The sequence below is a fragment of the Durio zibethinus genome, chromosome 11, assembly GCF_047325235.1.
Source record: "Durio zibethinus cultivar Kanyao isolate XHJ-2024 chromosome 11, ASM4732523v1, whole genome shotgun sequence".
Classification (NCBI taxonomy): Eukaryota; Viridiplantae; Streptophyta; class Magnoliopsida; order Malvales; family Malvaceae; genus Durio; species Durio zibethinus.
Genome location: NC_143172.1, coordinates 3596777 through 3623804, shown reverse-complemented (window position 1 = coordinate 3623804; position 27028 = coordinate 3596777). Strand labels below are relative to the sequence as shown.

The window sequence follows — 27028 nt, the reverse complement described above, 5'->3', positions numbered from 1 at the left end:
ATACTCAAATTGGAGAAACATGAATTGAACCAAAGTAGGTTTGTCATTGGATTGTTTAAAATTTTGATCAAAGTGTCATTAATGATAATGAGAAAGTGAAATGAAAAAGAAGGATACGAAAAAGATGTGAAAAAAAAAAAGCAAAAAGAAAAGAAAAAAGTAAAAGGAGGAAAAAATACTTAAATTGAAAACTTGAAAGAATGATTTAGGTAAAAAATAGATTTAGGAAAGGAGTTTCATTTAAGGATTCCAAGAATATGGATCGAGAATATCGATGGAATGTATTTTTTAGAAAGAATTCTAAGTTAAAATTTAAAATTGTCTAAACAGTAATTATTCTAAATGTTGATATCCCACAGCATTTTGCTCATCTTTGATTTGTTATTTACCAAACTTTCTTTCGGTACCTAATTTTCTTTACCATATGTGCATCTCTTGAATAATTAAAGAAATGTATCATATTTGTCATGAATTGATAAATAAATGAATGATAAGGTTCATAAAAGATTTTTTCATTATTTTGAAAGAAATCTAAGATGACAAAAGTGAAAGAAGCCTAAGAAAATGAAATGACCCAATAATGAATATAGTGATGGATTGGTTGACATAACTTGTGAATTGTGACCAGATAAAGAAAATAACATGGACTAATTGATGAAATTTGTTCTAAAATCATTAATGTTGAGATGCTAAAAAGGAATATATGAGATAGTAGAGTCTTGAAAACTTTTTTACCACAATTGAAATTCATGTCATTGATGTAGTGACATCTGCATTACATACATTGTGTTTATATTGTAATCTTTGATAATTGCAATTGCATCATGGTTGAATCATGCATTTGCATCATGTAGAAAATATTTGAATCATTGTGTGGTATGCATTTGCATCATTTAGTGAGAATATGGATTGTTACATTTGCAACAAGTAGAAGACATTTGCATTTATTGCATACAAGAATTCGACTTTAATTGGAGAAAATTTTTTACTTTGGATCCTTGAATGAGGAAGATCTTCCAAAATGAGATTTTTTTTTAACAAAAAAAAACTTTTCAAACTTTTAAAGTTATAAATACTTTTTTTAAAAAAGCTTTTCGAATAAGAATATTTGAAATTTTAGATGCGAAACCTTAAATTTTTTTTAAATGAGAATATTCAGGTGTAAAGCCATAAAATTTTTGAAAAAAAAGCCTTGAAGCCTTTGATGTGATCCATAAATTCTTCAAACAAGAAATTTTGAATTTTGGATATGAACCACTAATAAAAAATCTTTTGAATGTGAATCGTTGAATCTAAAAATCTTGGCAAATGACGATGTTCAAATTCTTGCTAATAAAAAATTTTTACGAATCTAAAAACTTTTGCGAATCTTGAATTTATGCGAATTTTGAAATCATTACGAATTTTTTTGTGAAGCTTGGAGTCTTAGAATCTTTCCACTTTTGTTATGGAACCTTATGAATCTTTGAAGTTTTGTGATGAACCTTTGAATTTCTAAATTGTTAATCTTTGGATTTCAAGTTAAAATTTTTAGTTTTCTCGGACTCGAACAAAATGGATGAGGAGAATTTTTTTGAATTTTAGAATTGTGAAAGCTTTTATTTTAAAGGATATTTTTCTCAAAGACATTCGAAGACAATCTATAAGACCTCATGGCATAATCTTTGAAAATTTATGGATCGTTTGATCTCATATCTTAATGTAGGCTCAGACTTAATTATTTTTTACTTTGGCTTAGTCCAGATCATTTATTTTTTTACTTGTGGTTTAGTTCTAGTCACTTATTTTCGATTTTGGCTCAATCAAGATCATTTATTTTTTTGACTTGAGGTTCAATTTCGGTCACTTATCTTCTATCTTGGTTCAATCCAAATCATTTATTTTTTTTAACTTACAATTCAATCCCAATCACTCATCTTCGATCTTGGTTCAATTTAGTCATTTATTTTTTTAACCTACGGTTTGATCCCGATCACTCATCTTCAATATTGGTTCAATTTAAATCATTTATTTTTCTAACATGCGGTTCAATAATGGTCACTCATCTTTAACCTTGGTTTAATCCATATCATTCATATTTTTTGACTTATGGTTTAATTTCGATCACTCATTTTGGCCTTGACTTAGTCCAAATTATTTAATTTTTTGACTTATGGCTCAGTCTTAGTCACATTTTTTTATACAACTCGATCACTTTCATTTTTAACTTTAGCTCAGTCTAGGTCATTTATTTTACAGTTTAGTACTAATCACCTATTTTAAAGTTACTTAACCTTTGTTTAAAGGAACTCATTTCTTACTTAAAGTTATTTAGCCTTTGAATAAAAGAGCCAATTTTTTATTTAAAGTTGTTTAGCCTCTGTTTAGAAAAGCCTATTTCTTGATTTATTTTTTCAAAATTGCATGCCTTTGTTTAGAGGATCCTTGAGTTGACCTGAACAAAATGGATGTCTTTTATCTTTGTGTGATTTTTGTTTCACAGAAACTATGCAAATATGGGCAACTATGGATACCTCATTTTATCCGAGATTTTTTTAGGACGAAAACAGACTTTGACAAAAATTAGGCCAATTTGGGAAACTTCGGGCCCAATAAGAAAATTTTTAATTTTAATTTGATTTTATTTATTTATTTATTTTTATTTTTACTTGTTTTAAATAGTAAAAAAAAAGTCAAAAATCCAAAAAAAAAAAAAGAAAAGAAAATCAAAAAAGAGGAAATTGGGGATTGGATATTGGAGTTAATGAATCCTTGGCTTAATTCATGCAATCATTGCAAAATCAAATAAAATCATACAATCAAATCATATCCCAGATCATAATTAATTTGATTTCCAAAATTAAAGATATTCAATTCCTATAAATGAACAAAATTAAACACATAAAAGGTCGGGAAAGTTTAGGATTTTTTATTTCGATGGTTTTTGGAAATTGTGGGTAGTCTTCTGGGTTTTCAATCTTGAAAATCAGTGATAGAGGATAGAAAGCAAAAGCTATTGTTAAAAGTCTTCTGGGTTTTCCTTTGTTTAGCTTTAGGATATTAGGTTTTGATTTTGAAATTTTTTTTCAATTCCTTCTATTCTTAAGAAGTTTTAATCCCTAGGCTTTTTTGTTTGGTTTTGGGAAATTAGGATTTTGTTTAGATTATTGGGATTTAGGGTTTTTTTAGGTTTTTTTATGAATTTTTTAGTGAGGATTTGAGCTTTTTGGTGGACCATATGACGGCTGGAAGGATTTTTCGGTGACTGGTTTTTGGGTTTATCGATTTTCTGGAAAAGTTTATAGTTTTCGATAATATATTAAATTTTTCAGGCTTGAAACTTAGGTTTTGATCGAAATCTGCATTTGGTTGAGCTTCTTGGGGAGATTGCTAGAGAAAAGTCAGAGGAAGTTTAAGTTAGAGAGAGAAAAGAGAAAGGCTTTCTGAAGAAAAAGCTAAAACATAAGCTTTTATACGCAACCAAAACAGCAACATTTTTAAGATTCGGATCCACATGTAACTTGAGTAGAATGCATGCGAAACTCGACTTTAGATCCGACTTGTTCCACAAGTATTCTTTTTTCTTTTTTTATTTTATTTTTTTATATATTATATTTATATTTATATTTTAATGTTTATTATTTAAAATGGTTAATTGTGTTAATATGATAAAAAAAGTTTATTTTTGCATGGGTTTTTTTATTAATTTATTTTTAGACCTTATTTTGGCATAATTTAATATATTTGTATGATATTTTATATTAATTATATGATAACTTATATATTATATTATTGCATGATAACTTGTGTTTATAGCATGATAATATTTGCATGATGTTTTTTGTTTTATTTTATTTTATTTTATTATTATTTCTTTTTTTAAATATAAAAATATTTCAAAAAAATATTTTTCAATTCTACCAAACTACTAGAAGATTTAAATCTTGAATTAAGTCTTACCAAACTAGTGGAGAATTTAATGAATTTTCCTAAAAAGTATTTTTTAAAAAAAAATTCCTACCAACGAATTAGAGAATAATCTTTGACAGAAAATTTTACTAATATATTGGAGGATATTTCTGAAAATAAATTATTTTTTAAAATTAGATTTTTAATTTCCGATTATATAATTACTAAAATCGTTACAAATAACAATCTTTATGTAAATTCTTAAATGAGAATATCTTTTCTAAATTTTATTAACATATTGAAAATTTTGGATGAGAATTTTTTGATATCAAGTTTCTAAACCTCGTTTTCATAAATAAAAATTTTTATAAGAAAATCAAATAAATTTGATGACGGAATCTTTTCAAAGTGAGATATTAGTTTCCATGAATACTCATAAGGTAAAAGAATAATTTTAAATTGTTACTAAACTATTTGAGTAATTTTATGATAATTTTTAATATTAAATTATTTGATAAATTTTAAATATGTTTTAAGGCTTGGATAGCTTGAAATTAAACTCGTATCATCTTTTGATTAGTACTGTGAGAGTACTATAATTTTTCTCACACATAATCGTAACCCCGAACCTAAATTTAATTTAGTATATTAGAATCTATTATTTAAAGATACCTAAGTCAATCTTAGAACTCTTCTTTAAATAGGATAGATTCAGTTAGGTAACCAATCGCAATTTAATAAAAAAGATTGATGACGACTCCTAAAGTTTATATCTAGTAGTAGTTTTATAGATCTATATGTTACGATACTATCATATCATAATATTATATATCAAACATGACTTAAATGAACAACATAAACTATTATTAATTTTTTATATCACTTCAATTTAATAATAAAAGTTCTCATTTTTTTGTGTAAAAATTAAATTAACTTTTAAATTAGTGATCTAATCATTTTTTATGATTTAAGATCACTTCCACTGCTCTAAATAAGATCATCGAATACTTATAAAATATAATAATCTAATTACTATATATAAATTATTATGATTTTTAAAATAATTATCTCATATTAAACATTATCTAAGTTTCTTTTTTCACAACAACTACTACTAAGTTCACGTTCTAAAAAGTTTTATCACTTTTTTCCTATCAAGGTTTTTTTTCAAAATACAATAAATATAACAAACGTAAAAAAGAAAAAATTAAACTTTTTAATAACTAAAAGTTACTGTTAGTTAATGGATTTATGAGATGAAGTGACTTGGTTCAAGTAACCGCATCGAGGGAGAGAAAGTCACTCACGGAGTCGGTAGTCGCAAATGGTGACCAGCTGGCTTGGGCACGTTAGAATCCAACCAACCGACAGAAGTGTTAAAAACTAAATCCCCACGAGCCATTTCTAGCATGAACACGCACGGGCCAATTACGAGGCTGATTTTTTCTACCCAATTGACGAAATTGTTGCGCGTAGCGCAAAGCGTTTAAAAAACAACGACACAACACACATTGCCCGCACAACAGACGTACTTTTTGCCAACAAAATCTATGTTCTGTTTTGTTTTCTATTCTGAAACAAGAAAATAATGCATAAAACAAAGCCTGTGCCAAACTTTTTATCCCTAAATTTCAAGTCCATCCCCCCTTTTATACTTTACATGAATTCGACCTAAACAAGATACGGCCAGTAATGGTTTGATCAAATTCACACCAAAAAAAAAAAGTTAGAAAAATCAACATCGTCTGTTCCAAATCAGACAGGTAAGCTGTTTTGCTCTACGTCATTTAATAATCCTGAAGATTCAGTGGAATCAGAATCAACTTTCAATGTTCCATCCTGATTGGTATGGTCATCATCATCCACAGGGACGGCTCTTGTTAGTTCCTGTGCCCTCCTGGCTTGACAGTTCCAATCTGTACGAGTCACAATGACCAACATGGTCATCACACATGAGGCTTGGGCGGCTAGAAGACCAAGCCAAAGTCCTTTGAAATCAAACCCGGCAAAGAAACTCAAGCACACTGCAATTGGCATGCCTACCAGGTAGAAACATCCCAGGTTGATGTTTGCTCCCAACTTTGGTCTTGCAGTTCCTCTTAAAACTCCACAGCCTGTTGTTTGTGGGCAGTTTCCAAGCTCACAGAGTCCGACTATAGGCAATACCATTGATGTTAAGGAAATTATTTCTGGGTCTTTGGTGAACATGGTAGCCCATTTTTTTCTTACCAGAATAGCGAAAACCAATGCTGAAAGTCCTAGTATGGAGCTCGAGGAGAGACCAATGATTGCGGCCAATTTTGCCTTCTTTGGATTGTTAGCTCCAAGTTCATTTCCAACTCTGGTTGACACACTAAAACTTAAGGAAGATGGGAAAATGTATATCAAAGATGTGGTTTGAATCAAAATGCCCATTGAAGCAACGGTTGCTTGTGGATTTAACAACAATCCACATAGCAAAATCATGATTTCATACCACCACCATTCCAGGCAAACTGAAATGCAGCTTGGAATGGATAAATTCAGTAAATATATCCAGCCTTTTAAGCAGTCTGAAGAAATTCCTCCCCATGTTTTCTTGTACAGACCGGAGATTTTAACGTAAACGATCAATGAAAATACGAGATTGAAGTTCGTCCAAATGGAGCCTAAAGCAACGCCTTTGATTCCAAGATTGAGCACAGAAACAAGAAAGTAGTTAATAGGAATGTGGAGAAGAATAGCCAGAGTAGAACAGTATGTCAGAGGCAGAGTTATAGACTGAGTCCTCAAATATGTACGCAAAGGATGCAAAATGGATTGTGCTAGAAGATCTGGAAGAGAATAAAGAATGTAGGATTGAGCTTCATTGGCAATATTTTCATCTTGGCCGCAAAAGAGAAGGATATTTTTCATGTTGAACCACAAAGAAGCTATGACGACTGAAGTCAAAAGAAGCATAAGTATCATTCTTTGCAAGGTGAGGCCGAGAAGTTTGTATCTTTTGGCTCCAAAAGCTTGGCCACAGATGGGTTCCATTCCCATGGCAAGGCCAGAGAGAACTGAGTATCCAGTGATGTTAGCAAATCCAATAGCAAGCGAACCACCGGCTAGAGTAAGCTCCCCTAGACGGCCAAGAAACAACATGGAAATCATGGAGCGAGAGTAGAGCAAAAGCCCTGTTAGTACCATCGGAATAGCTATGTTGGCCATGCACTTTGCTTCTCCAATTACAATAGACAGACAGGTCGTTTCTGAAATCTGGTCTTGTTTTTCTTCTGTTGGGTTCTTGGGGTTCAAAGGAGTTAACATGTCTGTTTCCTTTACTTTGATTGAGGATAGATTTTTGTGGTCCAAACTCTGTTTGCAAGATGAGGAGAAGCAGCACATGATTCTGGACTTTTTCTGAACGAAAAGAAACAGAAGAAAGAGACAGAGAGAAATTTAGGTATAGTTTGAAGGAGAGATAGATAGCTGATGGGGTATGGCTGCTAAGATTTAATGAGTTTGTGGGTTTTGAGGGGGTTTATAATCTGCTTGAGACACCAAGGGAAACAGCCTAGCCAACCCAGACGGCTTTTTAAAAAAAAATAAATAAAGGAAAAGGGTGACAGACTTCCTTCCAGAAACAGTTCAACCTTCCTTCTATGACCGACCACGAGATGTTACTGTTGCTCAACACCTTTAGTCAAAACTTTCTTCTTTGCTGCTCAAAATGCTTCACAAGTGTCGAGCATTTATGATCAGAGCGGTTGAAACATTTGGCCTTTACTTCCTTTTGGCTACTAAACATTTAACCTTTAATTTCTTTAATTGAGGAGACAAAGCGTTTAACCCTCAACTTTCAATTTATTGTTAATTTTTTTTTCTCTTTTTAAGTAATGTTTTTGGTCGATGGAACAAAACAAATATTTGGACGGTTCTATGTGGACCCAATTGCACGCAGGAGGCTTGACTTATTTGGTGTTTAACCTCTGCCGCTTTGTCGCTTAGGCAACAATTTAAACTATCTTAAGTGTTATTGTGCTAAAGGATTGATTACTTTAAAAATGTTTAAATTCCAATACTTAAATACTTAATTATGTAACTATTTATAAGAATTGATATTCAATAAATATAAACTTTAAATTTTTTATAACTTTCTTTTATCCTCGAATTGGATTTTTTCGCACGTAAAATTTAAATATTTTTTTGTTTGATAAGAAAAAAACTTAAATTTACGGATATTTGCAAAATGTTTTCTAGGATCGGCTATGCTTAGCATTAATGACGTCTCAATTCTCCTCATTTGGTTTAGTATAAAAGTGGCACAAGAACTCAATGGTTGAGTTAATCCTTTTACAGTAGTTCTAAAATCGAATCAGAGTGTTAAGTTGAATTAACCATTTTTGATAGATAATCTCTTATTATACTCAATTAATAATGCCACACATGCAAGTAATTAAATAAATTCATTGGTAAAGGTTAGTCAGAGATCTCAAGTTTAAATCATAATTATGTGATTAAGTGAACGATTGGATGCAACTGCATTTTTAGTGAAACATAATTAAGATTCAATTATCATCAATTAAATTCAAATATTAATTTTTATTAAATTGATTTAGTATAAATTTTTTATTGAAATTTTTTTTTAATTGTAGCTACAATAATTTTTTTTAATCATAATTACAGTAATTTTTATTAATATTTTCAATCTTATCAAAATTAATCTTATTATTTATCTAAATGAACCCAAAAAATATAATAATTTAATTTTTGTCGATAATGAAAGAAATAGCAGTCCACCTTCACCATTTGAATTTTCAAGATGTACATAACAATAGCTAGAATTTGCTCACCCACTCAATGGGTGATTTTAAAAACACAACATGTTTTTAAAATAAGGGAAAATTTAGTCTTTTTTTAAGAATAAAAGGGAAGGTTATAAGATAAAAAAGTTGTAATTTTTATAAAAGATGTGAGTATTTTTTTTTTAATAAACATGTGTTTTTTTTAAATAGTGAAATGACATATATTACTAATGTTATTTTTGTTAATGTTAGAACTTTGGTTTTTATCAAATTTTTAATTGAATTTGAGTCACTTGATTGGTGATATTAATCTTAATAGAAATTTTTATATAAAATAATGGAAATAGAGATAATTTAAAAACAGTACTTGTAGCTACCATTATATATAGTACTATATATGTTGCATTCTTTGGATTTGGTCACATATAGTTTAACTCGACACATAAAAGAAATGGATTTGATTTAAAATGCTATCAATAGCATGGCAGAAAAAAAAAGTGTTATAAACATGATGCTAGGGTTTACCACTTTATCCCTAAGATTTTGTCTTGGAGCAGGGGTCGGCTGGATGCAACGATGAAGTGTCGCAAGGGCACCGGACTTAAAACCAAAAGCTCTATATGACTGGCCCCAGCAAGCACAGTTGCTATGACGGTGGCACGCGCGCTAATATGCCGACGGCAGCCTTCTTACACACGTCTCTTTTTTTGTCGTGTTCGTTATCGTCCTCAACGTCCTTGAGGGCCATCATCTTCCTCCTCGGACGCACCCAGGGACACAGCAAAAATTGAATTGAGGAAAAGCAACTGCAATAAACAAACAGTAACAGCAATTTTGTTCTATGTGACAGAGGGAATTCATGTCTCGAGACATCACGAATGTAATCCTGTTCAAGCTCCTACTTCATGTCCAAAATTTTCTTGAAATCGAGGCCTAGGAAAAGTCAATTAATTATTTTTCTATGGTTTATCCTGTTTTTTTGCTAGTCCTTTGTGTCGGTTTTCACCTCTCTTTTTTCTTTAGATCACATGAGAATTTAATTTTTTTGCTTGAAAATGTGTCACATGAAAAGGGGTTGGGTTTTTAATTCTAATTAATTAATTTTTATACTTATTTTAATAAGCAATTTGAGATCTTATAAATTCTATTATTCAACCATCCATTATATATAATTAAGATAATAATTTGTCGAAGAATAGGCATCTCACCCCACACAATTATGGAATATGGACATATTAAAACTAATTAATTTTTTGGTTCTTGAAAGTTAGAATGATATTCAAACGACTGGAATTAAAAAAGTGCTAAGTTGGGGGTGTGTTGGACTTTAGAATCTCTTCCTTTGTTAAAAAATTCATATTTTTTGTCCATTTAAATTTATGTTTATTGGTTTTTATTGGGCTTGCGTAAGAGGCCTAAAGGCATTCATATTGCAGTGGAAAAAGCCTAAAAGTAGTTTTGATTTAGAAAATAAAAGTTTTTTTTTAAAATAAAAATAAAAATGAAAACATGTTTGATAATTAAAAAATAAAAATAAGTTCAAGTATATATTAAAACTTAAGAAAAAGCAAAAAAAAAAAAAAAAAGGATACAAAGGAATAATAAAAACTAAATTATATACTAAAATAGAAATTATTTTTGTCCAAAATAATATTCCATGTTTTATATTTTCTAAAATCTACATACTTTTAATTGGTCCAACGATTCAAACTTTTGGTAGGATCGTGAACCACCCTAATTTTGTCAATCTTAGAAAATTTGAATCATGACCACTCATAAAGCTTTAGGATCACCCTCTAATTAGTCTAAATTCATCAATGCAGAAAGGTCCATGGATAATCTTAGACCATTATTCATCCCTAAACTTCCACGATAGGAAAAAAATTGGTCAACTTTTTGTTCAGAAAGAAAGTTTTAATGACTCGAAAAGTAAAGGTTGAAATACAAAAAAAAAAAAAAAAAAAAAAATCTTTGAATTATTTTACTTTTTTAAATAAATTTTTATATTTTTATTGTATTTAAATAAACTTAATTTTTTATTTGTAATTAGATAAATTTTTATGTTGAATAAAATATTAATTTATGTTAAGAATTTATTTAAATATAAATTAAAGGTTGAAATCTTTATTTATATACAAATAAAAAATTAAAAGTTTATTCATATATAAAATAAAGATAAAGAACTTATTTTGGTTCAATAAAAATATAAAAACTCATTTAAATAAAGTAATAAAGTTCAGAAATTTTTTATTATAGTTTAATAAAAAATAAAATTAAAATATTTCAATATAGCTCAAATTCATTCAAAATTGTAGGATAGGAACATTTAATTCTCACTATATATAGCATCAGCAAAGGAATATGCAAAGAAGTTCAATTTTTTTGCACTTTGCAAATGTGTCATTATCATACATAAGAATGTTAGTATTTAGTTGAATGTTAAAAAGTAGACATTTCTTCTATCTTAAAGCCATGGATCAAAGTAGAAACCTAAACTTCCACATGTACCTGTCATGGAAAAGCTTTGTCATCAGCAGTCGGCAAAAAGATAACCGGGGAATTAAGTCATTAAGACCGGCAGCATTTGATTCTGCTTGTTTTTGTTGAGACAAAAGTTTGGTAAATTAATTTCTAGTATGGGCGGCTACAAGTCGAACTGAAAATGAAGTGGGATCAAATGTCAATGGGTCACTTTTCATTTATATTTTTTTTTTGTTCTTTTTGCCCATTTCTATAAGATGGTTTGATTGGGCTTTTTTATCTAAAAAAATGATAATAAAAAATAAAAAATGACTCAGATAATAATTATACTATAAAGTCGTTTTCAGTTTATTTAATAATATCAAAATCATTTTCAAAATATACAATTAGCACACTTATAAAGTCCAAATCACAATATGTCTCTTTGGGTTGGAACATAGCTAGAGTTGATTGGAGCAGAGCCCAGGTTGAAGACTATAACACATGACATCTCAAACCAAGATTAACCCAAATTTAAGTTTGGTTTTAGAATATATAAACTTGTAACCAACCCAAATCATTAAAAAACTGAGCCCTAATTTGCCTATAATTGGGCTTAAAAAAATGTTTGTGTTACAATATATATATCTATATATGCTCTTGAAACTTATTAACACAACTTTGTTATGATTAAATGTCTTGCATTGATATATAAGGGGAATTTTCTGTCACATTAATTTATCAAACAAATATAAAACATTATATTGATGTCTAATATAAGCATACAAAACACCTGATTAAAAAAAAAAAATTTTACCGTATTTTACATTTATATTATTATACAATGATATAACACTTATAGAAGTATAAGTGAAAACCAATTCATATATATCTATATATATATATATATATATAATGATCAAGTCGCTGGTAGGATTAGCAGCATGATACATATAAAAATAATAATAATGATATTTTCTCTTTAAGTTATAATACTAATATATTAGGTTTGATTTTCAAATTTAAATTTTATTTAAAATATATTTAATGAAATTTAATTAAAGAAATCTTATCTAAGTTTTGTACTACTACAACAAAACTTCTTTTGAAAGTTATAAGTAAAAGAATCAAATTAAAAACAACAGAACAATGACTAAAGAAAATCTAATTAGTTTTATACCAAAATTGAATATCTTCTAAAACTCAAATACCAAAATTATATATTTAAGCAAAACCGAGAAAGAAACTAGAGCTCTGGCCAAAAAAAAAACTAAAGCAAAAACAGAAAGGCAAAAATGAAGCCTCCTGCAGGAGTCCACAAACAAACTTTAGGCGGCGGATCCTCTCTTCTTTGCCATCTCATAGTCTGGGTTTTTATCATCTCTGAGATACTTGCCCCAGAGGGTGGTTTTCCAAACAATGGTCATTTCTTCTATGGGGACTCACCTTTGTCTCAGGAAGGAACTTGTAGATGAAGATGCTCATCACCGCCACACAAACTGCAAAGAAGATGAAGAGCCCGAATTTTAAGTGGCAAAGAAGGCGGTGAAGACTTGAGCTATGGCGAAGGTGAAAATCATGTTGACGGAGACTGTGATACTCTGAGCAGCGGAACGGATTTCCAGTGGGAAGATTTCACTAGGCGCTAGCCAACCTAGAGGACCCCAGGACCAGGCAAAGCCAGCAATGTAAATGCACATGGCTACCACCACAAGAGTTGAGAACCACACTGGCAGTTCACCAGGGTTTCCACTTGTACCAAATTTCGAAGCAGTTGCTATGGTCATAACAACCTACACATGCAAATAATTAAACAAACGATGAAATACACGCAATTAATCCAAAAGAAAAAGATTCAAAGATATGAATAAGAATCATTCATATACCTGGTAAGTAAACATTTGAAAACCCACCCTCCAGGAAAAGTGACCTCCTTCCATACTTATTAACACTAAAAATTGAAACAAGTGTTGCTAAAGCATTAACAACGCTAGTGATCACTCAGGACATGAGGGATGCATTGTCACCAATTCCCATGCTCTTGAACAGAACAGGAGCATAGAACACAAACACATTCATGCCAGTTAATTGCTGAAAGAAAGGAATTAAGATAGCAAAGCTGAGCTGAGGCCTGTATCTCTTTCTCGAAATATCTTTCCATGGGCTTTTAACTAACTTTTCTGCCTTACATGCTGCAGCCAAATCATTGAACTCCTTATCAACATTACCAATGCCACGGATTTTTTTGAGCAGATCTTTAGCCTCATCATATTTGTTGCGTTCAAGCAACGAGTTCGGTGTGTCGGAGAGGAAAAAAGAACCAAGAAAAATGATCAAGCCAGGGACAACAGCTCCACCTAAGCTCAAGCGCCAACCTCATCCCGCTTCAATCTTTGCAATGAAGTAGTTCAACAAGCTGGCAACAAATATACCGATGGTAATTGACATTTGGAACATAATGTTTAGAGCACCTCTGTATTTATAGGGAGCTATTTCAGACAAATAAATCGGAACAGACTGCATAAAATCAAATTAAAATCAAGTTATTGAATGTATTCATGAAGATATACGCATAAAACTTAAGCATGCAACTCGGCTAATTAAATATATAATTTATATATGATTCATGTCTTTTTGAATTGATAAAGATCTTTAATTATATATAATGACGAAGTTAAAAATTCTTAAATTTAACTTAGTGAAAACCTTTACAAAATAAATAATTTGATCAAACATGCATTGGTATAATATCATTTGATGGCAATTAAAAAAATTATATGTAAAAAAAAAAGAGAGAGAAATGAATATATAGAAAGAAATCAAGATGTCAATAAATGAAATAATTAAATTAATATCATTAAAAATTATGGTAGTTGCCTGATTAACAAATCCAATGCCAAAGCCAAGCAACATCCAACCAATAATAAGCATAGCTATATTTTCAGCAAAGCCATTGACAATGGCACTAACGGTGAAAAGTACACCTCCAAGCATCATCGTCATCTTCCTTCCAAACAATCGGGTTATCGAGGCTGCTACCATAGACGATAAAAGAGCAGCCAAATACACCGACGATGTAAACAATGTTAGTATTAAATTGGCTGTCAAACTTGCAGATATCGATCGTCAGAAGGTTTAGTGGATATTTCCTCCCTGTAAACTTCGGGAAAAAATTTTTCAAAAAAAGGATTCATGGATGTAACTCCACCTACAGAAACCCATTTCCAATAATCCCTTTTTAGAACTTAGAATCAATATTCCAAGGAATGTTTAATAAAAACCCTGAGAAAATAATTTTACCTGAAATACCCAGATCATATATAACCAAAGATTAAACCAGCCGAAGCAGCAACAATGCAAGTGAAAAGGACCTTAGAAGTAAATTTTCCAGGATTTTTTTTCCCGGAACTAGAAGGCATACCTCCATTAGCCATTTTCCCAAATTGAGAATGGCTTTGCAGCTAGCAAAGTGGGAGATCAGTCAACAGAAAATGCAGAAGCATGAAAATGAGGAAATAAATGAATAATCAAAAGTAACCAAAGAATGAGATAAGAAGCAGCTTCTATATATATATATATATGAAAGGAGTCTACTCCTATACTTCTGCTTTTTTTGGATAATGGTAAAGAACGACTCTCTCTCTCTCTCTATATATATACGAAAGGAATCTACTCCTATACTTCTAACGTGTTCGGATAATGGTAAAGAACGACTCTATCTTCAAAAATCATGTAAATATCTTAACAGTTTTTTTTTTTTTAAATTAAATTATATATAAATATATATACACGTTGTGTTAGGTGTATTTTTTGTCCAAAGGGCATATTTATCATTTTTCTAATTAGAGAATATCAGCCTACAGTTAAGGGCATTTTGAATTTTTAGGTTGATTTGATATGTTATATTAACTTGACATATTTAATATCATATTAATTCGGTTATGTTACTATTATACTTCACAAACCTTTTATTTTTTATCTATAAATAAAAATATTCAGATATTTATTCACATTCTACTCATATATTCCTATTTTTATTTCCTTTCAATCTCTCTTATTCCAACTTTTGATTTGAGTGTTAGAACACGAATACAAAAAAAAAACTTTCTATACCTTTACTTTTAATTCCTCGTTTTTCTTTTTTGTGATTTCAGAGTCTTGATTTTCATCTCAAAGCTCGACACCAACACGTTAAAAAATTGAAATTTGAGTTTGATTCATTTATATGTTACACCCAATCCAATATATATATGATAGATAAAACCGAATCATTAGTAGTAAAATTATGTAATTCACATTCAAAGAGTGAACTGAATAATTCCACGGCCTAACAAAACTATCTGACAGTGTTTTCCATGAGTCAAAAATTTATCAAACCACAATGTCATAGGCTCATAGCTAATCTTACGTTTCAATTACCAATTTTTATTTGTCTTTTAAATTGTGATTGAGATTCAAATTAATTGAGTTCAATATTATTGAGCTAACAGCTTTTTGATCATTTACCGATTACAATTAATCTAAAAGTGCAAACCCAACGAATGATAATGTTTTATATTTGAAACTAATTAAATGCATGCTATAAATATATAATAAATTAATAAATTTTACATATATTGCATTCACTTTATTAATTATAAATATCCGCATATTAGAATTTTTAAAATGTCAAAATTTTTAGGAATACGGGCAGCCGAGAAGATGTTTTCTTATTTTTCTAATTAATGTTGAATGGATGATAAATGAAAATGAAGGTTAATTTGAAAAAAAAAAAAAAATCTTCTATTTATGCAAGTTATGGTTTCAAGTTCAAATATGTGTCTCTTTAAATTTACCTTTTTTTTTTTTTTTTTCTCTTTTCCTTTCCTCCTCCTTTTTACTTTTTTTAATGTAAAAAAAAAATTTTGATCATTTCTTACCGTTTGATATTTTGGAACAGCATGTGGATGAATTGGAACCGAGATGGGCTTTAAAATTGTACGTTCCTGATTTGGTGTGGCCGAGTTTTTCAATCGTATGTTTCTATTTTGTCAATGTTTACGTCAGTAAAGGTTTGACAATTCAGTTTGTTTGAATTTGAACTACTATTTCATGATTCAGTAAAAATCAGCTGTGCCACTGTGTTCTGATTGAAAAAGGATCCAGTTCCCGTTATCTACTCCTTTGTCTTAGGAAATTATTAATGCATTTTAATTAAATCTAAAATTAATATATATTCAATTAATTTTTATTTTTTTATATAGGATTTGAGGATAAGGGAGGGAGGACTTAGCTTGGTTCGAACCCATGCCTTAATGGCTTTGCCATTAGATCAATAAGCGAAAAGCAATTAATTTTTTATTTATTTACATTTTTGCTTAAGATTGTTGAAATTTCAGTCACATATTAATTTCAATGTGAATTAGTCATTTCAACAAAGTAGTGGAATCCTATTGATAACTAATTAAGTTGTTGGCTGTTACAGTTCGAACAAGGAATGGAGGACAACAGGACTGAAATGGATGATTGGTTCAAGCTTATGTTCAGATCGACCACCCAAGAACAGATGCAGTTATTCATGACTACAGTTTGGGGCATCTGGGGAGAGAGGAATAAAGGATTGCATGGATGTGGTGAAGTTCATTAAAAAATACATTGACGAGTACAATGAAGCTCAGACACTGTCGCATGCAAACGGCTGAGAGACAAGAGGATGGACACCAACAGATTCAGGAAGGGTCAAAGTCAATTTTGATGGAGCATTTGACAACCAGCTAAAAAGAGGAGGAGTGGGGGGTAGTAATCAGAGACTCTTCGGGTGGCTTTGTCGACCAGAATAATGGCTGTAATGGACTCTTTCCAGGCGGAAGCAAGAGCGGCAGTTGCAGCGATCATGTTTGCAAATGAGATGGCTTGTCGCAAGGTGATACTGGAGGGAGATAGTTTTATTATTTTCTTTTTCTTTTCTAAAAAAATTTTATAAAATAAAAAATCACAATTGAATAAAAATATATAAATTTAATAAATAATTGAAATGTAACATTAATTGTAATATAATTAGTTTATACAAAAGTAAAATGGAGTATTTTGTTTTATCTAAAAAATTATATATATATATATGTATAATCTTTCAAACATATTATATTCTTTTTTTTTTTTTGAAAGACCAAAATATTTATTAAATATCAATAACAGGGATTACAAAACAAAGTAAGAGATGACATAAAGAGTCACAGCCAAGCAATAAGATGTTGATCTGATCTACTAACACTTTATAATTGCTTTGCAAGAGCATTTCTCATATGATTAGAATTTCAACTGGTGCATAACTGTATATCAATGAAATTTTCCCTTGGATGGAGCTTAAAAGATTGGAAATACAATGTTTTTTAAATCAAAAAGATTTTTTAATTTTTAATTTCGAAAATAAAAAAAATAAACCCGTCATTTTCAGACAGCAAATTACATGAGTGTGCGCAAAAATTAATCAACAGTAAAAATTTCCTTTACGCCTCATCTGCAATATTCTTTTTCACTTTTTTTTTTCTCAATTTATAAAGTAGATATGATTTTAGAGGTACGAATCAACAAAAAGGGTTTTATATAGGTTCATCTGAATGGTTCATGAAAACCTCAAATCAATAATTGTAAAAGATACATACCTCAAAAATATTTAAGGATCTATTAAGGATTCCATGAAAATTATGTATTGAACAACGAAAAGTGGGCTCAAAGTTACTAAAACAGCAAAACCATGTGCGAAGATCAGACCAGACCTTATTAGTCAAAGACACTTCGTGGGCTTTCTCGTCTATATAGACTTGCATGGAACCAGACCAGACCTTGCTGGCCGAATTTCATCCAAGGGATATATACAAAATATGGGTTTAATTTGTAATTAACAATCATATCTGAAAAGAACAAAACATCTTTAAATTTTGTTTTGGAATTTCCATCTCTTTTTGGGGTTAAGGTTCAAACAACAAGAAATGGGACCTCCTTGTGAGTGCATTCATTTCATCTGATACAGAAAAGATTTTTGTCCCAAGCTTCAATTTGACCAGATGTGGCACTAATGGAAAACTTTTGTTTTCAATCTGTTCCTGGGAATGGAACTCTGGGTTTTGGCCACACTTAACCTAGCTAATTCATGAGATGGGACTTGGAATTTCATCAGATGCTAGTAGGTAAAACAGATCAATCAAATAGAAGCAAGAAAATCTCTACTGTCAGTCTTGTCGATTGATTAATTTATTTGATCGGAGGAACTATTGGTTTGGTTGGCGAGTCAAGAACCCTGTCAAATTCTTTTCTTCCTTCCTCTTTAGTCTTTGACAACTAAAGTAATTAAGCAATTGGAGAATTATTTCAACATGACCTATAAACATATAAAGGCAAAACGTGGATAAGGAGTTCTGTTTTGTCACACTATCAATTCAAAACCACAGTAAGCTCCTAACAGGACACAATACATGATTATTTAAATTGTTGACTACATGAGAAATTGCAATTAGTCAAAATACATACATATATATATATAAACCCTTTTGCTACTTCTATTTTCCAATTTGCAATATTAAGTCCGAGCGTGTGGGTCAATGAAAATTACTGGCTAGTAGACGTTTTTAACAAAAAAAATTTTTCCCAATTATTCATTGGATTTGTTTCTGACTTAAGCCTGGAATGAGAAGGTAGTTCAAACATGGCTTTTCCAATTTCCACGTAGGTATAATTAACCACTAGCTAGCTAGCTTAGTACCAAATGCGTTTACATTCAACATCAATATTCTCAGTCTCTCTAATTTCTTAAACTCTGCAATCCAAGAACTTTTGAGCTTGAACCAAATGGGGTTTTGGCCTATGGCGTCCAACTGCAGTTTTTTGTTAAACTCATACAGCCATACCTAACATATACAAACAAAATTAAGATAGCCAGCAAGTAGCAGAGGCTAAAAATCCACCAAGGCATTTATGCGTGTGTACTGTGCGCGTGACGCAACCAGGAGCCAAAGAAGAGTGAAGTTGATGGAGCATTATCCAAAGTGTATAACAGAAAACAACTAAGCAATAACGCGGATATAAACCCCAAAGTAATTTTTCATCAAAGAAGAAGGAAGAAAAACAACAGCATCAGACCCCAACTATCAGTGTCCACTTCAAACTCCAAAAAGACTTTAAACCCTAAAAAAAAAAAAAAAAAACCCCACTGAAACACAACTGGCCCTGGGATACCACGATATGCCCCGCGGAATCCCCACGTTTTCGCCTTTTTTTTTTTTATAGCACTGTACAAATTCAGCTTTCCATTAAATACCCATACCAATATCATAATATAGAGATAGTATATTGTTTTTCTCAGTATTGAACTCTTAATTTATCCTTGATCTCTAGCTTGTGCTATATATGGCTGACCCCAATAATCCCACCAACGTGCCTCAATTAGACCAACCTTCTCACCCACCCGTACCATCATCCTCAGACCACCTAAACATCCAAGTCCCACATCCCCTCATCACAACAAGTACTCACACGTGCGAGAACCCTTCTCCCACGTGTGACAAATTACCTCCTACTACTACTCCCAAAACCACTATGGCCTCAAGTTCCTCCGGGAAACACCCAATGTATCGTGGAATCAGGCGCCGGAGTGGAAAATGGGTGTCTGAAATCCGTGAACCACGCAAAACTACCCGTATATGGCTCGGTACGTACCCAACGCCGGAAATGGCTGCGGCTGCCTATGATGTGGCTGCCCTAGCCCTAAAAGGCAGCGAAGCTGTTGTTAACTTCCCTGCCTCTGTTGCTTCATACCCGCGCCCTGCTTCTACATCATCAGCTGATATACGAAAAGCAGCTGCAGCTGCTGCTTCACTAAAAAAGGCTGAAACCAAAAGTGCTGAGACTAATCTAGGAATAGGTCATCATCATCAGGCCAAAAATGAAGAAATGACAGAAGACTATGTGGATGAGGATGTCTTTTTGAACCTGCCTAATTTGCTGGTGGACATGGCTGAGGGATTGCTGGTGTCGCCGCCAAGAATAAGCTCGGCTCCATCCGATGACTCGCCAGAGAATTCCGATGGAGAAAGCTTGTGGAGCTATTAATTTGATCCATTTTTCCAATAATGCTGCTGGATATCCTATTTTTGGTCTTTTGATTTTCACAAAATGTGGGCTAGAACAAAGAGTCAAAGACATGAGTAGCAGGACTTGGCGGCATTCGATGCAGCTTTAAGCATAAACTTGTCTGCCTTTGAAAAAAAAAGAAATTAGATAATGCTAAATAACGACAAATATGGGAAACAAAAAAACAAGATTTCTATGAATATGATACAGTGATTTCCAACATGAAAAAATTTTGGATTTAAGCCGTTGATTAGGGTTCCAATATTTCTTTGCTTACCATTGCTGTTGTGATATATAGATAAAAAAAAATGTAATATATATTGGCTTGTTTGTAACAGTACTAGTTTTTTTTAGATGTTCTTGCATCTTCTTGTTAGTTCTCTGCCTTTTTTATAGTATTTTTCCTCTTTCATATTCTTGTTTCAAGTTTTTTCTTTTTTGATTTGAACCATAGTCTTTAAGCAGATAGATCATTATCCAGGATATGAAATGTTAATTCTTGATTATGAGTTAGAAGCTAATTATCTGGTGATTTCTTCTTATATATATATGAGACCAGAATTTAGTCAGAACTCTCAATTTAAACATTCATGAAATTGTAATAAGAATATGAAGGGGAGAAAAAAAGATAGTATTACTATCTTTTCAGTATACCCACCAGCCTATAACAAAAGGGGGGAAAATTGTTTCATATACTATGATATACTCAATAAATACTTGATTATACGCATGCTAGCTGCTATAAGTTTTGAAATCCAAACTTCTATGCTAAAATCAAGCATTTCCCTCTCATTTTAAGCAAAGTTGACATGAAGATGATGTTTCTTTAATCATGTTAGTCACTAGCTATGATGCATAAATTTTGTGACTTATTGGAATTCGAGAAATTATGAGTCAAAATGTTAAGGGAAGGGGGGGGGGGACCTATTGCACTGTGTTCTTGTCAATATCCGTTTGAAGAAAGATTGAAAGGGAAGAATTGGATTTGAGTAATCAGAATAGAGCTTAAGATCGATGTCTATTTGATTAAACAGTTTCACTGTTGAATTGTCGGGGGGCCCTTATTATGAACTATGAACTGGGGTCTCAACTTTACTAGTTGTAAATTTTTTATTATGTTCATTGTTCACAATAACCATATAACACATAATTAGGATTAAAGAGGGCAATGGATTGTGTCTGCCTTGTTGTTTGACTCTTATTCGAACCTATGGGTTTAGAGAACGATTTAGATTGTAAAGTTACATTCCAATAAGAAAATTTACAATATTTTATTTTTTCCGTACATATATAGTAATTTTTTAATATAAAAGTGATCGTTATGATTCAGATGAGAGATTTTTATTAAAATTTCGAGTCACTTACTTTAACCACTAAAACTGATTAGAATGATTTATGTTAAATTATGATTTTAATTTTAAATTTTGAATAAATTAAAAAGGTTGGAGAAAAGCTAATTTCAATAAAGGATTTAAGTTTGGAAATCTCAATGGGTTTGGGATCCCAATTCTCCCTTTGACTCATATTCTGTCCCTTGACTTTTCCTATAGAATTACTTGATTCATGATGTGCTAAGTTTTTAATAATTGTGTTTAGAACAGGATCAACAAATTGGTATACCATTTGTAAAAGCAAAAAAAAAAAAAAAAAAACCTAAGACTATATGTTTCTCTATGATCTCAAGTCTTGTTATATAACTCAGTTTGGTGTTAGTTTCTTGACCAACTATATGTCAGTTTAATTTCTAAAGTTGTAAGTTGATTTCTTGTTTTCCTAACTACATAATATATAGGTGTCATATTAAAATGCTCAAATTATATAATTGTTATATATATATGTAAGAAGACATCAAAAGAGAAAAAAATTCCTTGATTTAGAGAGAAATTATTGTAAATTTTTTCATCGAGATAGAGTCCTAGAAGTTTTATTCATCTTCTAACTGTATAATCAATAATTTTTTTTTTGTCAAAGTGTTTGTTTCGTTGTTGTGTTAAGATTTTGCAAGATATATAAAAAATATATAGTTACCAGAATCCTAATTATCAGTGTCTTCATCACTACTTAGAGTGCCAAATAAAAGAAAAAAAAAAAGAATGGAGATATAGGTCAATAAGAATTTCCTTGTAGGCCACTCATCTAATTAATACTACAATTTATATCAGCAAAAACAATTAATTGCAAATTTCTAATAAGAGATTTGGTACATTAATACGAGTATGATGATCACATGCACCCCAACTATAGTAAAAGATTAAGAGACATGGACTTAGATATATTGAAGCTAAGTCTCACATTATCAAAACATAATTAAAGTGTATAAGAATGGAAGTTTCACTCCCACCCCAATTGGAATGATTTTTTTTCACAAAAAAAAAAAGTTAATTATGGCCAACAATAGATGATAGTGGTGGGTTTAGGGCGTCCAACTTGGGTATCTTAAAATATATATCATGTGCATAGTTATTTCTATTAATTAGTCATACTTATATTCATGTACGAGAATATTATTTAAATAGTAGCAAAATAAATTTAATATATGATTAATATTAAAATATTAATTAACATGTCTATATAAAAATGATTAAAATTAAAAAGAAAAAAGAAAAAAGAAAGAAATTTTGATGAGATTCTAAAAAAATTTATACAGGAAAAGATATAATGATGGTGAGTCATTAAGCCGTTTCATTGTCACCTGTGTATGTACACGTATTGATTTTTTCTTTCTTATTAAAACCAAATCCGATTTCTTATATCATCCTCTAACTACATATATCAAATAGGGCCTACATGACTTTTTCTCCTCTTTAAGGAGACAAACATCTAATGAAATATCTAGTGGGTCCTTTAATGGTATGTGCAAGCACTCACAACAATGTCAAAATGCAATTTATGAACCGATAACAAGCAATTTTATTATGTTTAATTTTAGTGCTTACCAGTTACCACCCCATTTTGAGAATTATCTCTACTCAACTCATTGCAAGAAAATAAAACTGATCCTCCATTGCTCCTATTAGATATGATTTCTTATTGGTTTTTGATAGTCTTCAATGAATAATTTTGGAGAAGGAATTGCCCAAAGGTGGCTCCAAGTCGGCCAAGAAAATCCACATCCTTTAGAGCTGCCTTCAATATTGAAAAGAGGGTGCTAGATTTTGATGGTACCTTTAAATCTAGTAATAAATTCAAAAGAAAAAATATAATAAAGGAATACATTTGTGGGGTATTGTCTACGGTCTAACATGTTGTAGCCGAAATTTTTTTTTCATTGAATGAACGAAAAGAGTTTGACTATAAATGGCCGACATAGCCACCTTTTTTTGCTTTTTCTTTCCCTTCGCTTTCTCCCTCTTGGTTGGTAATATGTCTTTCTCTATATCCCTATCTCTATCTTTCCGCTATTCAATATGATTATGATATTAATTCGCGCCTGTACATACATATATATTTTTTTAAAATATTTTCAAAATTACTTAAAATATCAATTTAAAATTTAATTCAATTAATTAACATAATTATTTTTAAAAAATAATATTTAATAATTTTAAATTTTAAATTTCAATACTTAAAATCACGTGTCTTATTTTAAATTGGGACATCTTCCATAAAAAAAAATATCATCCGAAGTGAAACTGACATCTGAAATAAACCTTTTGAGGGGCCAAAATACAAGGCCTAACAAAAACAAAAATGAATGATGTTTAATGAGCACTACAAATTTGCATACAGCTGATCAACGAATGGAACAACTGCCGACCTCTCTATATTCCTTTTATCTCTATTTCCTTCAGTTTCATTCATTTTTCCTTTACATATTCAGTTATTAAACTAGAACTTTGAGGTTAACTTGGTATAATTACTATCAAAAGATTATCAAAATTCAGCTAACAATTTTTTATGCCTCAGAAACTTTTTTCTCTCCTTTTGAAGCATGTTTTGTTGAATTAACCTGTACTGCTTCAATTAAGCAGGGTAACAAACATTGCAAGTATTATTATATCTTAGAAATTACTTCAATGGAACCTCTCATTAGCACAGTTTTTAAGGTTTAGAAAGTTGCATTTCTTTACTTTTTTTTTTCTTTTGCTGAAATTAAATAAATTGAACTCTCTTCTTTTTGTGATGGAGATATAGTTTGCACTTTATTATCATAAGTAATATTCCATTTTAAGCAAGTTTCAAGGTGCTACCTCCACCCCACCATTAATTAACAATGACAATCGTTTGGATCATATTGAATTTGCATGGTTTGGTTTTTTAGATATTATATAATATTATAAATTTTTAAATTTTAATTTAATTCAAAAAAATTCATCATTTAATTTGATCCAAATCAAACCAAATTTTACTTGATTTCATTCAGTAAAATTTATTTTTTATATATATATATTATTTTAATATAAAATTTTCATATATTTAAATAGATTTTGATATAAAATTATTATTTTTGTTTTATAAAAATTTAAAATATATATAAAAATTAATAAAAATATATAATTTGATTTAATTCATTTTTTTTTATTTTTTAATTTAAACTTAATATATATAATTAATATTGAACTTAATTTGAATTAAATTTAAAAAAAAATGAACCAAATCAAACCAAACCAAATACTACGATTTCAAATCAATTTTTAGTTTTCTCAATTTTATCTTACTCCTACTACCAACAGTAAAAATATGGACACTAATTTTAACCATTCATCAGTTCAGTTTCACATATCATTTTTTAATTTTTAATTATACAAAATTATTACCTTTATCTAAAGTTCATCGACAGTATAATTCTAAATGCAAAGTGAGATAATTAATAAATAAAACACGATAATATAAAATATTATCTTAAAAAAGTCGGATAATTATTTAAAATAAATACGTACTATCGATTACTGTATGCTAAAGGTGCATTTAACTTAGATATGTTTAGTACCCAAAACATCAATCTATGAAGAGGGAACAAGCATCCAATGTGGCTGACAAAATATTGTTTCTCTTTTATGTTAGTCTTTTCTCTTTATATAAAGAAATCCATCTTTTTTTTTTTTCTTTAGGTAAAGAAATACCCTCTCTTGTTCTCACGGCCCCCCCTTGCAATGCAATAGGATGGCCTAAAACTCACGTTTAGTGGCCCAGAAAAGATGTGTCTCCCAGATGATCCCAATCATTATGTCCTTTTGGTTTGTTAGTTATTATGATTTCTTTCTTTTATTTTTTCTTCTATCTGAGCATCAATTATCAATGTTCATTGGCCTTTGAGTTGATTCTTAACTTTAATTGATTGATTCTTACAGTAAACTGTGTTGTCTGGGGCAAGGACATTAAAATATGAATTTTTATCTATATCAAACACTGCATAATCTCAGTGCAAAACTCCTTGAACCAATATGCATCATGAATGCATATGTCTTAATCGAACATTTTTAATTGGCATTTGTTTAAAAGGGTTTATATTTTATCTATATCCCCTGGTGAAGATCACTTTTAAAGGAAAATGAGGCTCCTCGAACCTCAATTTTTGCAAGAGGTTTGTCCACTTTCGGTGGTGGGTGAACAAGAATATCAATGTCAAGCTCTAAATCTAGCTATGTCTATCTATATCTCTTACATAATAATTTATTCTCTTGGAAAAATCCATGAACATGGTCTTGTCCAAAGTTTGTCCTACAAAATTTTGAAGCTAGCATTCACGCAGACTCTTGCATGCGATTCTTTGTCCTCCCGAAGGACTTTGCTAACTTACCTACGCCAAGTCTCATTCTCATCTTCATATATATGGATTGTCAAAAAATAATAATAATAATAATAATAATAATAAAAGAAAAGATCAGCAGATAATGAGATCCCTTGTTTTCTTACCACGATTACGTGTTTGGACTTTGAGGTACCTGATCAGAGATGTTGAGCTTAAGAAAGCTCTGACCTCTGATTTCACGGTTTTGTCTTACAAAGACGTCTTATAAGGAAAAAATGATGTAAACCTTTTTATATTTCAGTGACCTTCCTTTTATGTCCGATGTGAGATTCAGAACTCGCGCCTTATAAGGAAGAGATGGTGTAAACCCTTTTATATCCCATGACCTTCCTTTTATGTCTGATGTGAGATTTAAAACTCCTCCTTAGGTCCGTGACATTCTTCCCCATCCAACCTCGTGACGCCCTCATCACGAAGGCTTGTCATCCTACTTACCTCCCTCGAGGGGCTTGGTATAGATCAAACAGTTTATGACTAACTCTGATATCACTTATCAGAGGTCGAGACTTAAGTTCCAAAACTAAACCGTTATGGCAAAGAAAATTTTGATTCATAGGGAGAAGAAGAGGCAAATATTGAAACAAAAATATCATTTGATTCGTCGATCCTTAAAAAAAGAAATAAGCAAAGTTCCGTCGTTGAGTGAGAAATGGAAAATTCACGGAAAGTTACAATCCTCATCATGAAATAGTGCACCTACACGTCTTCATCAACGTTGCTTTTCGATCGAAAGCCCTACTTACCTCCCTCAAGGGGTTTGGCGTAGATCAAACAGTTTAGAACTAGCTCTGATACCACTTGTCAGAGATCGAGACTTAAGCTCCGAACCCGCGCAGCTTCGAAACCCGGGCATCCACTCATTCGGTGACCCAAATCAACCTGACGTCACAGTTCACACCCTTATAAGGTATTGTCAGCTTTGATCTCTCTGACCTCACGATTTTATCTTACAAAAAGCACCTCATAAATAAGAGATGGTGTGAACCTTTTTATACCTCAATAACCCTCTTTTTATGTCCGATGTGAGATTCAAGACTCCTCCTTAGATCTGTGA

At 30.9% G+C, this 27028-nt stretch overlaps 3 pseudogenes; 1 reads left to right on the top strand and 2 right to left on the bottom strand.

Annotated features, from left to right (window-relative positions):
• Positions 1-4994: 4994 nt before the first annotated feature.
• LOC111291216 (protein DETOXIFICATION 49 pseudogene) lies at positions 4995-7812 on the bottom strand (annotated as a pseudogene).
• A 5140-nt stretch (positions 7813-12952) lies between these two features.
• Positions 12953-14679, bottom strand: LOC111290072 (sugar transport protein 1 pseudogene; annotated as a pseudogene).
• Positions 14680-19084: 4405 nt separating this feature from the next.
• On the top strand, positions 19085-20634 carry LOC111289939 (ethylene-responsive transcription factor ERF027 pseudogene; annotated as a pseudogene).
• Positions 20635-27028: the final 6394 nt, after the last annotated feature.